Source organism: Oncorhynchus mykiss, chromosome 20, assembly GCF_013265735.2.
Source record: "Oncorhynchus mykiss isolate Arlee chromosome 20, USDA_OmykA_1.1, whole genome shotgun sequence".
NCBI classification, from domain to species: domain Eukaryota; kingdom Metazoa; phylum Chordata; class Actinopteri; order Salmoniformes; family Salmonidae; genus Oncorhynchus; species Oncorhynchus mykiss.
In genome coordinates this window covers 34,675,599-34,687,253 of record NC_048584.1, presented here as the reverse complement: position 1 = coordinate 34,687,253, position 11,655 = coordinate 34,675,599, and the positions used below count along the sequence as shown (strand labels likewise).

Sequence of the window (11,655 nt, the reverse complement as noted above, 5' to 3'; positions counted from 1 at the left end):
ATTATAAAGAGATGCTTTACATTGAAATACAGATAGAGATGCAGTAGTCCCAGAGTTTATGATCCAAGGTCAGTTTTGCATTTCACCTCCTTATGATGACTAACAATGTTAGAATAAAAAATAAAAGGATTAAACATGCTATCTGTCTCTCATCTGCAGATATGTTTTGATGTGCCAACCCCCAGTGCCATCATCGCCACCTCACCCGCTTCTAAGATAACCTTCGGGCCAACTAGACACCTCTGTAATTGTGATGAACTGAGAGAATATTTGGGTTGCACTAGGATTCATTAATCATATGCTGCCTTCCCTGCTCCTATGTTCTTACCTCTTTCCCCTTCTGTATTTTACACCTCTCTCGCCAGCCTCCTCTTTCTTCCTCTGTTTTTATAATGCACAACAGATTTTAACTTCCTGACTGATGTCTTGAGATGTTGCTTCAATATAGCCACATCATTTCCCTGCCTCAATATGCCATCTATTTTGTGAAGTGCACCAATCCCTCCTGCAGCAAAGGACCCCCACAACATGATGCTGCCTCCCCCGTGCGTCACGGTTGGGATGGTGTTCTTCGGCTTGCAAGCCTCCCCCTTTTTCCTCCAAACAGAACAATGGTCATTATGGCCAAACAGTTCTATTTTTGTTGCATCAGACCAGAGGACATTTCTCCAAAAAGTATGATATTTGTCCTCATGTGCAGTTGCAAACCGTAGTCTGGCTTTTTATTGCGGTTTTGGAGCAGTGGCTTCTTCCTTGCGGAGCGGCCTTTCAGGTTATGTCGATATAGGACTTGTTTTACTGTGGATATAGATAATTTGTATCTATTTCCTCCAGCATCTTCACAAGGTCTTTTGATGTTGTTCTGGGAATGATTTGCACTTCTCGCACCAAAGTACCTTCATCTCTAGGAGACAGAACGCGTCTCCTTCCTGAGCAGTATGACGGCTGTGTGGTCCCATGATGTTTATACTTGCGTACTATTGTTTGCACTGATGAACGTGGTATCTTTAGGCGTTTGGAAATTGCTCCCAAGGATGAACCAGACTTGTGGAGGTCTACAATTTTTTTTCCTGAGGTCTTGGCTGATTTCTTTTGATTTTCCCATGATGTCAAGCAAAGAGGCAGTGAGTTTGAAGGTAGGCCTTGAAATACATCCACAGGTACACCTCCAATTGACTCAAATTATGTCAATTAACCTATCAGAAGCTTCTAAAGCCATGACATCATTTTCTGAAATTATCCAAGCTGTTTAAAGGCACAGTCAACTTAGTGTATGTAAACATCTGACCCACTGGAATTCTGATACAGTGAATTATAAGTGAAATAATCTGTCTGTAAACAATTGTTGGAAAAGTTACTTGTGTCATACACAAAGTAGATGTCCTAACCGACTTGCCAAAACTAGTTTGTTGACAAGAAATTTGTGGAGTGGTTGAAAAACGAGTTTCAATGACTCCAACCTAAGTGTACGTAAACTTCCGACTTCAACTGTACATGATGCATAGGAAGTGTAGTGTACTGGTTTTTAAAATTCTATTTTTTTAATTCTATATATTAAATTCTCTATATATGAATTACAAATCAGCCTTTAACTAGTTAAATCCTGTTTGTAGTCTATTAGTTACAGTGTGTAACCATTGATCTCCCAGGACCAAGATTGGTAAACACTGTTGAAGTGTACAATTGTAATACATACATGCAGACACAGCATCATACAAAGACTGGAATGTGATACTCTTGGTATTGGATATGACAAAAATAATCTCAGACATTCATACCTGAACTGCACCTTTATTTGACAAGGTAGAGTACATGATATGTACAGGCTACAATGTGGGGATCTCAAGCATGGTAATAACTACATGTATATACGACTTGCATCCTTGACACAAAAGTGATATTATATTCTACTCAATCCGCAGGCTTCATTAATGTCATTCAGACTGTTTTGAAGTTGATACAACTGGCTATGATTGCTGAGGTTCAAAGCTAGGTTCTGAACTAATATGTATACCAAACGTTTGGGTCCATACACAGATCGGCTACATAGCTAGCTATACATCCATAGGCACACGGGTATTTTTATTCTCCACTGCACAATAAGAAAGAACATAGCTAGCTAGCCACGTTATTTAACCTATCTGCATTGCATGGCAAATATCAGCAAGACAAGCTTACATAATTGTACATTCAATTTGCAGTAAATGCTTTAGCTAGCTAGATTCTTTAAAGCCACTGTTTCACAAGACGACAGCCTAGTTTGCTGGTTGTTTCAGGAGTCCCTAAAACATTAAACAATCAGAATTACAACGTCATAGTCATGTCACAACACCCATAAAGCTAGCCAGCTAGCTGGCTAATGTTAGCTAGTCAGCTAGCTGGCAACATCGCGATTTTCGTAAATTAACTTTATGATAAAGAAATATATGCATAATCGTTTGTCTCTACATTAACTAACATATTCCTGTCAACTGTACATTTCTTGCGTGATTCGTTATGACGTTATAATCACTTACATGTGCTTCCATCCTAGCTTTCTTGTCAGCCATCTTTGCTGAAGAAAGTCTCCAACCTCGGGTCCCATAGCGTCATATTCGTCATAGGAACCACTCGATATGATTGGTCATCCCCCAGCCGTCGCCACTGGTGATTTGCATAAAGTTGGGTAAGTTTATATTTTTCACCGCGTCCTATACCACCTTCGCACCGCCCCTCAAACTGTCCTTCCATTGAAATGAATGTGAAGCGGTGGTTCACCGCGCGGCATCCTGTCTGTGTGTCATTTTCAATTTCAATTTTTCTCCACACAGATATTATATGTGGAATAATCGGGATATATTGTATAAAAATACCTCTCTGTTTTTAGAATATTGGTTCCGAAATAATATCCTATTGGTGAGCCAACTGGTAAATGCAGAGGGTCTTTTACTCAGTTTTAAAGAATTCTTATCACTTTACAAGGTCCCTGTAACACCTAAAGATTTTGCAATTGTTTTAGATGCCATTCCCTCAGGTGTTGCTATGTTATTCAGGAACATACCATACAGAGCCTACCTTCTGTTGACCCTGTTGACTCATCAGTAGGAAAGATTTGTTTCTCTTTTGGTCCATTCAACAACAGAGCGATACGAACCTTGTTTCAGCAGGATGTTGTATCTTATGTCATGCCTTATTGGAATGGATTTATTGATAATATCTGTTGGAAAAAAGTTTCCTTTAAAATTATTCATAAATATTATCCTGCCAACCACTATGTGAAGAAGTTTAAGGAAAACATAAACTCCAATTGCTCCTTTTGTAATGACCACCCAGAAACAGTTGTGCATCTTTTTTGGCATTGTATGCATGTAAGAAAACTGTGGCAAGACATCAGTAGGTTTATAATTGAACACATTTATGAAGATTTTACACTATTGTGGAGAGATGTACTGTTTGGATTCTTTACATACAATAGAAATAAGCGGAATCATTTTTATGTAATTAATTTCATTATTATTTTGACCAAATTTCATATACACAAATGTAAATTTACAAACAGAAAACCACATTTTCGTACCCTACAAAAATAAATTGAACTGTATTTTAAGACAGTTAAATGCTCTACTAACAAAAAAGCTGTTAGAATTGTAAGTATATGCATTTCCCTTAAGGTCCTTGTGTAATTGTAATGTGATATTGTACCCCCTAGCTCGATTGTCTATTGTTTGTAATCTATGTATGCTTGTGTTCCCTCATGTGCTTTATGTATTGATTTGAAATTAATTAAAAAAAATATAAAAAAAAAAAAAAAAAGTGTCATTTTCATCCGCGAGGTCGTTTTCAAATAGGCCAGGAAAACTACAAACGAGGCAACACTTTCACCAACCAATGACAGATTACACGTCATCTACTTCCCAGCAAGCCTTGTCCTAAAAAAATACACGCGCGGAAAGTCAAGATTTTGGAAAGGATTTGTCCAGCTCCTGACTGTAAGTAGCGAAAAATGTGTATATATATCGTTATTTTTTTTAACCACACAGTTAGTTTAGTCAACAGATTACGCACTTTATACAATTAGTAGCAAAATGACAGTACCTACTGTTTGAAATGATCTTAATTCAGACGAAATGTTCTAGCTAGCTAAAGTTAGCACTCCTTACTCAATGGCAAATAGTCATGGTCACAGTTTGCAGGGAAATTAAAGCGTGTACGATTTGCATTCACAAGTTAGCTACTTTGCTAGATGTCTTCGGACCCAATGTTTTGTGAATTTGCTTCTAGTAGTATGCATACACTTTTGTAGTTCTAGTTAGCTGCCTAGCTAAACTAGATGGTTACGAGTTTGCAAGTGGGTGTAGTTACCGTCCGTTAAACGGTACCGGAGCATCGGCTCTCGGACCAACAGGCCCCGAGACAGCTTCTACACCCAAGCCAGACTTAAATAGTCAGTTAAAGATGCGCTATGCAGAAATCTCTCCGCCATTTCCTGGTTGCTAGAATTCTAACGTTATTTGTTCGCCTATTTTTAGTTTGTGACAAAACAAGCAACTGGTTATATAGTGTAGACAATGTGCCATCTAAACAGCTGTGCAATATATTTTACATAACCAAAAATATTTTATTTTCAGCTGTCTTAAGTTGGTGTACAAAACCGAAAGTAAAAGGCGAAAAAATAACTTAAAGGTAAGCATATAAATAATGCACATAGAACAGATCTACTGCTTCTTAGATTTTAAATGAGAATGGCAGATCTATACCACCTCGATGTGAATTTGGTCATGTCCCCCAAAAAGTTACACATTGCAGCTTATTAATGGTACCCATACACTACCACACAACCCCCACACATTCACTTAAGCTTCATATACACATGCAGACCGATACAACACAAACACATTCATGCACGCACACACTTTTACGCATCATTTGCTGCTGGTGCTCTGTTCTTTATTTTACTCTTATTATTTTCAATCCTGCTGCCTAGTCACTTTACCCTGCCATCATGTAAATATCTACCTCTTACTTCTGCACTTTGATATGGTACTGGTTGGTGCTCCATTGTTGTATTTTATTTTATTCCACTTGTGTTACTATTTTATTTTTAAACTTTGCATTATTGAGAAGGGCTCATAAGCAAACATTTCACTGTAAATTCTACACCTGTTGTATTTGGCGCATGTGACAAATACACAAATGGATTTCTAACTTTTTGTAACATGTCATCAAATATGCTTCCCCATTGCACTAGCAAACTGCCTGCACTTTGATTCCTCAAATTGAACTTGGTTACTTCTTTCTCCAATTTTGTAGGGAAATCCTTCAGTAAGAGACTAAAATGACCACAAACAGTACACCTAAATCTGCTTCTATTCTGAAAGGTAAATGTGTAAACTAACATCATGGTTTGGATAGCTTGCCTAACTAGCTACAGCTTTTTCTTGTATTTTCTCATTTGTCTTTGAATAAAGGATGGGGGGGTGGTGTTTGATCATTTCTCTAGATGTTGTTGCCTACGTTGACGTGTGGTCATCAAGTAAAACAGAGAATTACTCGAAACCGTTCATCCAGCAGCTGCAGGATATGGGAGGTGTGGTGAGTTACCCTTTTGTACATGGATAACTAACCCTTTCATAGATGCTAACTACATTAGCGCCTATTAACTATAGTGTATTCTGGTTGGGGGAGTTCTGTTAAGATCCCAGACTCTTATTCTGAATGTTAAAATGCATTGCTTACGGTACGTTTTTATATCTTTCATATTGGCGAGGAGGAGGGGGTAAAAGGTTAAATTACATCTTATAGGGTTAGTGTTCCCACATGGCCATATATTTCCATGTTACAGCTCATGTTTAGACATAGGTGGCCAGCTGTGCTAATTAGCTATCTAGCACACCTGTATGTAAGCGTAACTAGAGAGCAAGTTTGTCAACTGAAGGGGACACAGCTTGTGGATCTGTGCCAAACTGCTACAGTAAGTGTATCTTTTTTATTTGGAAGATTCATTCTCGCTCTTATGAAAGATAAGGGGCATATGTTTAGGGGGGGAAAAACGTTTGAAAGTGATTATTGATGTGTCTAAACGTTAAAACACTGTTGGAATTGTTGTTCACATGGAGCCAACTGTGGGTGAATGTAACTGCTGAAAACCCTATGTACGGAGAAGGGTTTTCGAGAGCTATTGGCTAACTACACAGATGTTTGTTTTTAATGACACCCTGTGGGGTTCTTAAAACTACCATTATTAAAGGAAAAAATCCACTCAAATCCGCTGTCTTTTGGTATTATGCAAAATGCATCATACTGTGACAGCTTTTTATTTTATTTTTTAAGTTCTATATCTTGAAAATGTGACTGCTGACATGCAAACCATTTTGGGGACTGTATTAAAACACACCAACATTGTTTTTGAGTGGTATTTTCCTTTAAGCAGTTTGGAAGGTTATTACTATGTACACATTTCACATTGTGATATTTACCTGTATCATTCCAGGTATCTAAAACCTTCAATAAACAAGTCACACATATAGTCTTTAAAAATGGCCATCAAGCAACCTGGAATAAAGCCAAGAAGACTGGTGTGAGACTTGTGTCTGTCCTCTGGGTGGCCAGGTAAGCCTCAAGCTTCATTTCCATTTTCCTAATTTAGCAGACGCTCTTATTCAGAGCGACTCGCAGTAGTGAGTGCATACATTTATATACTGGTCCCCAGTGGGAATTGAACCCACTACCCTGGTGTTGCAAGTGCCATGCTTTACCAACTGAGCTACACAAGACTACAGTGTAACTGCTTTTCGGCCTTAAAGTGCAACATCATAGCAATGACAACGATGAGTCGTCAATATCTATTGGTCTGCGTGATGACAAGTCGGTAACCATTTTGTTGTTTTTGCAATTCTTTCATCAACCACAAGGTGTCACTGACTGACAAATAAAATAGCTGTGAGCTCTTATTTATACTGAACAAAATATTAACGTGACCATTTCAATGATTTTACTGAATTACAGTTCATATAATGAAATCAATCAATTGAAATCAACTAATTAGGCCCTAATCTATGGATTTCACATGACTGTGCAGAGGCCCAACCATTACTGGGCCTGGGAGGGCAGGGGCCTACCCACTTGGTAGTCAGGCCCAGCCAATCAGTTTTTCCACACACGGGCTTTATTGATGACATAAATATTCATCAGCTGTCTGGGTGGTTGGTCTCAGATGTTCCCACAGGAACAAATTTGTGCATAACATTTTAGCTAAATAAGCTTTTTGTGCGTATGGAAAATTTCAGGGATATTTTAAGCTCATGAAACATGGGACCAACGCTTTACATGTTGTGTTTATATTTTAGTCATTTAGCACACGCTTATCCAGAGCGACTTACATTAGCAAATCAAATTTGATCTTTCACGTGCAGAATACAGCAGGTGTAGACCTTAAACAATGCACTTTTAAGATTTTTTTTAACCAAATATAAAGACATTTAAAGTCACTCAATAAAATAACAATATTGAGGCTATATACAGGTGGTACCGAGTCAATGTGCAGGTGTACAGGTTAGTCGAGGTAATTTGTACATGTAGGTAGGGGTACAGTGACTATAGACAAATAACAGTGAGTAGCAACAGTGAAAACAAAAATGTGTGTTAAGTGCCAGTCAGCTCAGGGCCCAACGCTCTTAACCGTAGGCTACCTTCTGCCCCTGTTACCCTGTCACTCATATTGTTTGTTTTATTAATGCAGATGTAAAGATGATGGTGTACATGTTGATGAGGAGTTGTATCCGGCATTAAATGATGACGTTAATTCAGCACTCAAGAAAAAGGTGGTAGGCAAATTTAATTCTCAGATAGGTTTAAGGATTCACAGTGCATAACTTCTCTTGGGTTTCACTATCAGGAAGACATTATATACCAGTGGGCAATAGTTAATCACTGTCATTAACTACTTAGCTTTCTGCAATTCATCCATTGCTGCATATTTACCTAATTTCTTTAAATGATTAGGCATTGGGGATTATTTTTATTGAAAGGGTCTATTGAAGTGTTCTTAACCAAATGAGTTATCTTTTATGTTATTTTTTATACAGCATCGTTGTATGCAGCCAAGAGACACCCCTGAGAGGACGCCTGAGAATGACAGGCGCATGAAGAAAAAACTGGACAAGATGATCGAAGACCTAGTACCAAAATCACCTTTTAGTAAGGAATCTCTCCTCACGTCATACATTATATTCAGAATATATTTATTTAATATAAATAAATATGCTTTTTTGTGTGGTTGTGGTTTCATATGTAAATATATTTCTGTGTAGTAGCAGATGTGTCCCCTTACATTATCGATGAAGAGAAAGGAATAGTTTACAGTCCTTCTATGAAACGGTGTGACTTCATGGCACAGAGGCTGAAGGAGATGAGAGAAGCTAGGGAAAATCTATCCCCCGAAGGTATGTTTTGTGACTGGCCAATGGTTTTATGTGTAGTATGTGTAGCATCTGCAAAACATGGGCTGGGGTGTTAAACGATTTGAGTTAAGAAATATTTGCTGACTCTAGTTAATGCATTTTCTCAGCTTCACAGGTGGGACAATCTAGGTTATCACCTGAGTTTAAGCCTTCTCTTGGGAATACACCATCCCACTCTTTCTTGAAAAACCTGGGTAAGTACATAAAATGCGTTGACGGTGTCCATTTTAACATGCTAGAAGTTTATCAGTATATTTTCTTCTCATAATGGCATATCTTTCTCCTGCAGAAGAAGAATTTGATCAGGATTTTAATGCATATTCTTGCTCAAATACAACTGATGGAGAGGAGCAACACAAAGCCACCTGTGAACCACAGCACAAGAAAGACTTTCAGAAACCTTGGAAGTCAACGTGCAGTGATTTGCCCAGACAAAATGCATTGGTTCAAAGTCTTTTGCCCATTTCACCGGCTAAAGAGAGTAAACAAGACGCAAATCCTAAGAGGACCTCAATTAAATGTAATGTCATCAAAAAGCACATCTCCTTAGAGAGTCCCTGTCTGGATGACTGCCCGGAGGGTAGCAAGAGTGTGCACTCAGTGTTTACGTTTAACAGTTTTGTATCCAGCAGAAGTAATATGGCAAAAGTCACACCACCTGTCAGGAAAAGCAGAACACCACAGTCCCTTCCGGAAAGTAAGCCAACTACTAATCTGGAGATTTCTAGTCGCCGTTCTTCAAAAATTTTACCCAAAAAACCCAGTGTGCCTCATCGAACGTCCCTAAAGATTACCACACCGAAATCAAAAGTAAGCGAATGTAGAAAATCCTCGCTTCCTGCTTTAGAAAGATCTTGCACTGTCTCAAATGGCTTCCGTGCCTCCTCCTGTGCAGACGATGATGATGGGGTATTTGTGGATTTCTTCTCTCCAGCTAACAACCCTAGGAGACAACGAAGCTGCCTTTTACCCAGCTTGCCCTTAGAGTCCAAGGTTCAGATCCCCTTTGAACTGGAGCCTCAACCTAGCCCTGGGAAGAGGAAGAGGGGCAAGAGTGAAACCACAGGGTCTGAGTCGGCCAGTGCCAAAAAGAGAACACATGGGGTGCCCAGTGTAAGAGAAACCAGCAGTGTAAACAGCATGTTGGATCAACATGCGCATCCACACCAGGATACAAAGGGATGTCCATCCTCCGAGGACAATGATACAAAACAAACTCTGACTAGAAGAAGTAGGCATAGCGCATTGCCATTCTCTAGAGTGTCTAAAGACTTCACTGATGAACTGACTAGTGCCCCTGACCAGCAGAGCGCTTCAACAGATCCCACACACCTTTCAAAACCAAGTTTGGCAGCAGCAAACAAAGCACTAGATAAGCAAAAAAGTTTGTCCTTGTGTCGAGTTAAGAGAATCAAACTCAACACAAGGACAAACAAGTAAAAAGGAGCCGACATTTCAAAAGTATGTGAATTCTAAACCAAATATACAATATATATATATACTATATATATATATATAAGTGTTGGGATGTTACCATGTCATCAATATAATCAATGCAATGGTATTCAAGACATTAGCATGTTTTACTAATCAATATACATGGAGAATACAAAACAGTAAGAACACCTGCTCTTTGCATGACAGACTGACGAGGTGAATCCAGGTGAAAGCTAAGGTCACCTGTTAAATCCACTTCAATCAGTTTAGATGAAGGGGAGGAGATTAGGCTTAAATCCTTTTTTCAAACGGAGACAATTGAGACATGGATTGTGTATGTGTGCCATTCAGCGGGTGAATTGGCAAGGCTAAATATTTAAGTGCCTTTGAACAGGGCATAGTAGGTGCCAGGCGTACTGGTTTGTGCCAAAAACTGCAACACTGCTGGGTTTTATATCAATAATGGTCCACCACCCAAAGGACATACAGCCAACTTGACACAACTGTGGGAAGCATTGGAGTCAACATGGGCCAGCATTTCTGGAACGCTTTATACACCTAGTTGAGTCCATGCCCCAATGAATTGAGGCTGTTCTGAGGGCAAGGGGGGGTGCGCAACACAATATTAGGAAGGTATTCTCAATGTTTGCTATACTCAAATGTAACTGATCAACATCAAACACTTTAGCCTCTCAGGTAATAATAATAGTATGCTGTAGATTTGGGACAGTGGTTGAGTTTCATTATCCACATGAATGTTTGCAATCTTTTCTCTGCCAGTGTCCCAAATGTGATACCATTTTATTACAGCAGCAGAATGGCATTAATTAACCATATCATACTACCTTGATCAGTATTTCAGTGATGCAAAGGCTGAAAAACATTGTATGGCCCATGTAAGTTTATCATTTTGTGAATTGAAGTTTTAATATAGCCTATTGAGGATTCCCCTAAAACGATGGAAAAACAATATTAAATGAATGTGTTTAATACTGATGGGGTGATACATTTTCTAATAAACAAATGTTAACCTTTCTTTCTAGAAGAACCTTACAGACAATGTTTGCCTGATACCGTCACACAAAACAAGTGAATAAGCATTCAGCAGTTGTATGCAGAGGAACTGCCTATGCTGCAGCAGCTGGTGACACGGACACCATTTTTGACCATTTCAATTTAAGCAAACGGAAAAGACAAGTCAATGTGTTGGGCAAGAGCATGAACAAAAATACAAAGTTAACCAAATTGATCATCTAAGTTGCTTCTGTGGTGGTGTTGGCTGTAATTGTTATAGCCCAGCATTGGTTTACCCAATAAATTACCTGAAGCTTCTATATCGTGTATGACTCTTATTTTTTTTTTTATAGCCAATCATTTTAAACTGTCATGGTTTTGATTTCCTTAGATATTTACTTAACCTGACAGTTTGTGACTTGAATACGACTTAGGCCCGACACCTAGAGTTGGTCTACTTGTTCTCTGTGATCTCTTGGTAAAGCCAACCTGTGGAGGAACAGTGGCATATTGTTTGCCTTTTGTGTTCCATTCCTTTTGAACACAGCTGCTCAGAAACTGCAGTGGGTGAATGAGTAGTCATGATGGTCTTTGAAGCTGCTGCCACAGGGGCTCTCTGTGTGATACCTACATGTTGGTAGGATAACATCCTCTCCTGTGAAAATGTACCTGACACTCTTCTGTGTTCACTCAACCTGAACAAAACTTCAGCGCTTAACACTATGGAGAGATCTTGTTTGAATTCCCACGTGAACTGTATCGCAGA

General features: G+C 38.9%; 1 long non-coding RNA gene and 1 pseudogene across 1 annotated transcript; one reads left to right on the top strand and one right to left on the bottom strand.

The window, feature by feature from the left end:
* Nucleotides 1-1,775: 1,775 nt before the first annotated feature.
* LOC110499597 lies at nucleotides 1,776-2,640 on the bottom strand. The gene is made up of 2 exons (XR_002469988.2): nucleotides 2,517-2,640; nucleotides 1,776-2,282 (listed from the first exon to the last, which is right to left on the bottom strand). It is a non-coding gene; the product is annotated as an uncharacterized LOC110499597 (long non-coding RNA).
* Nucleotides 2,641-3,832: 1,192 nt separating this feature from the next.
* Nucleotides 3,833-11,655, top strand: part of LOC110499538 — a 34,148-nt pseudogene continuing 26,325 nt past the window's right edge.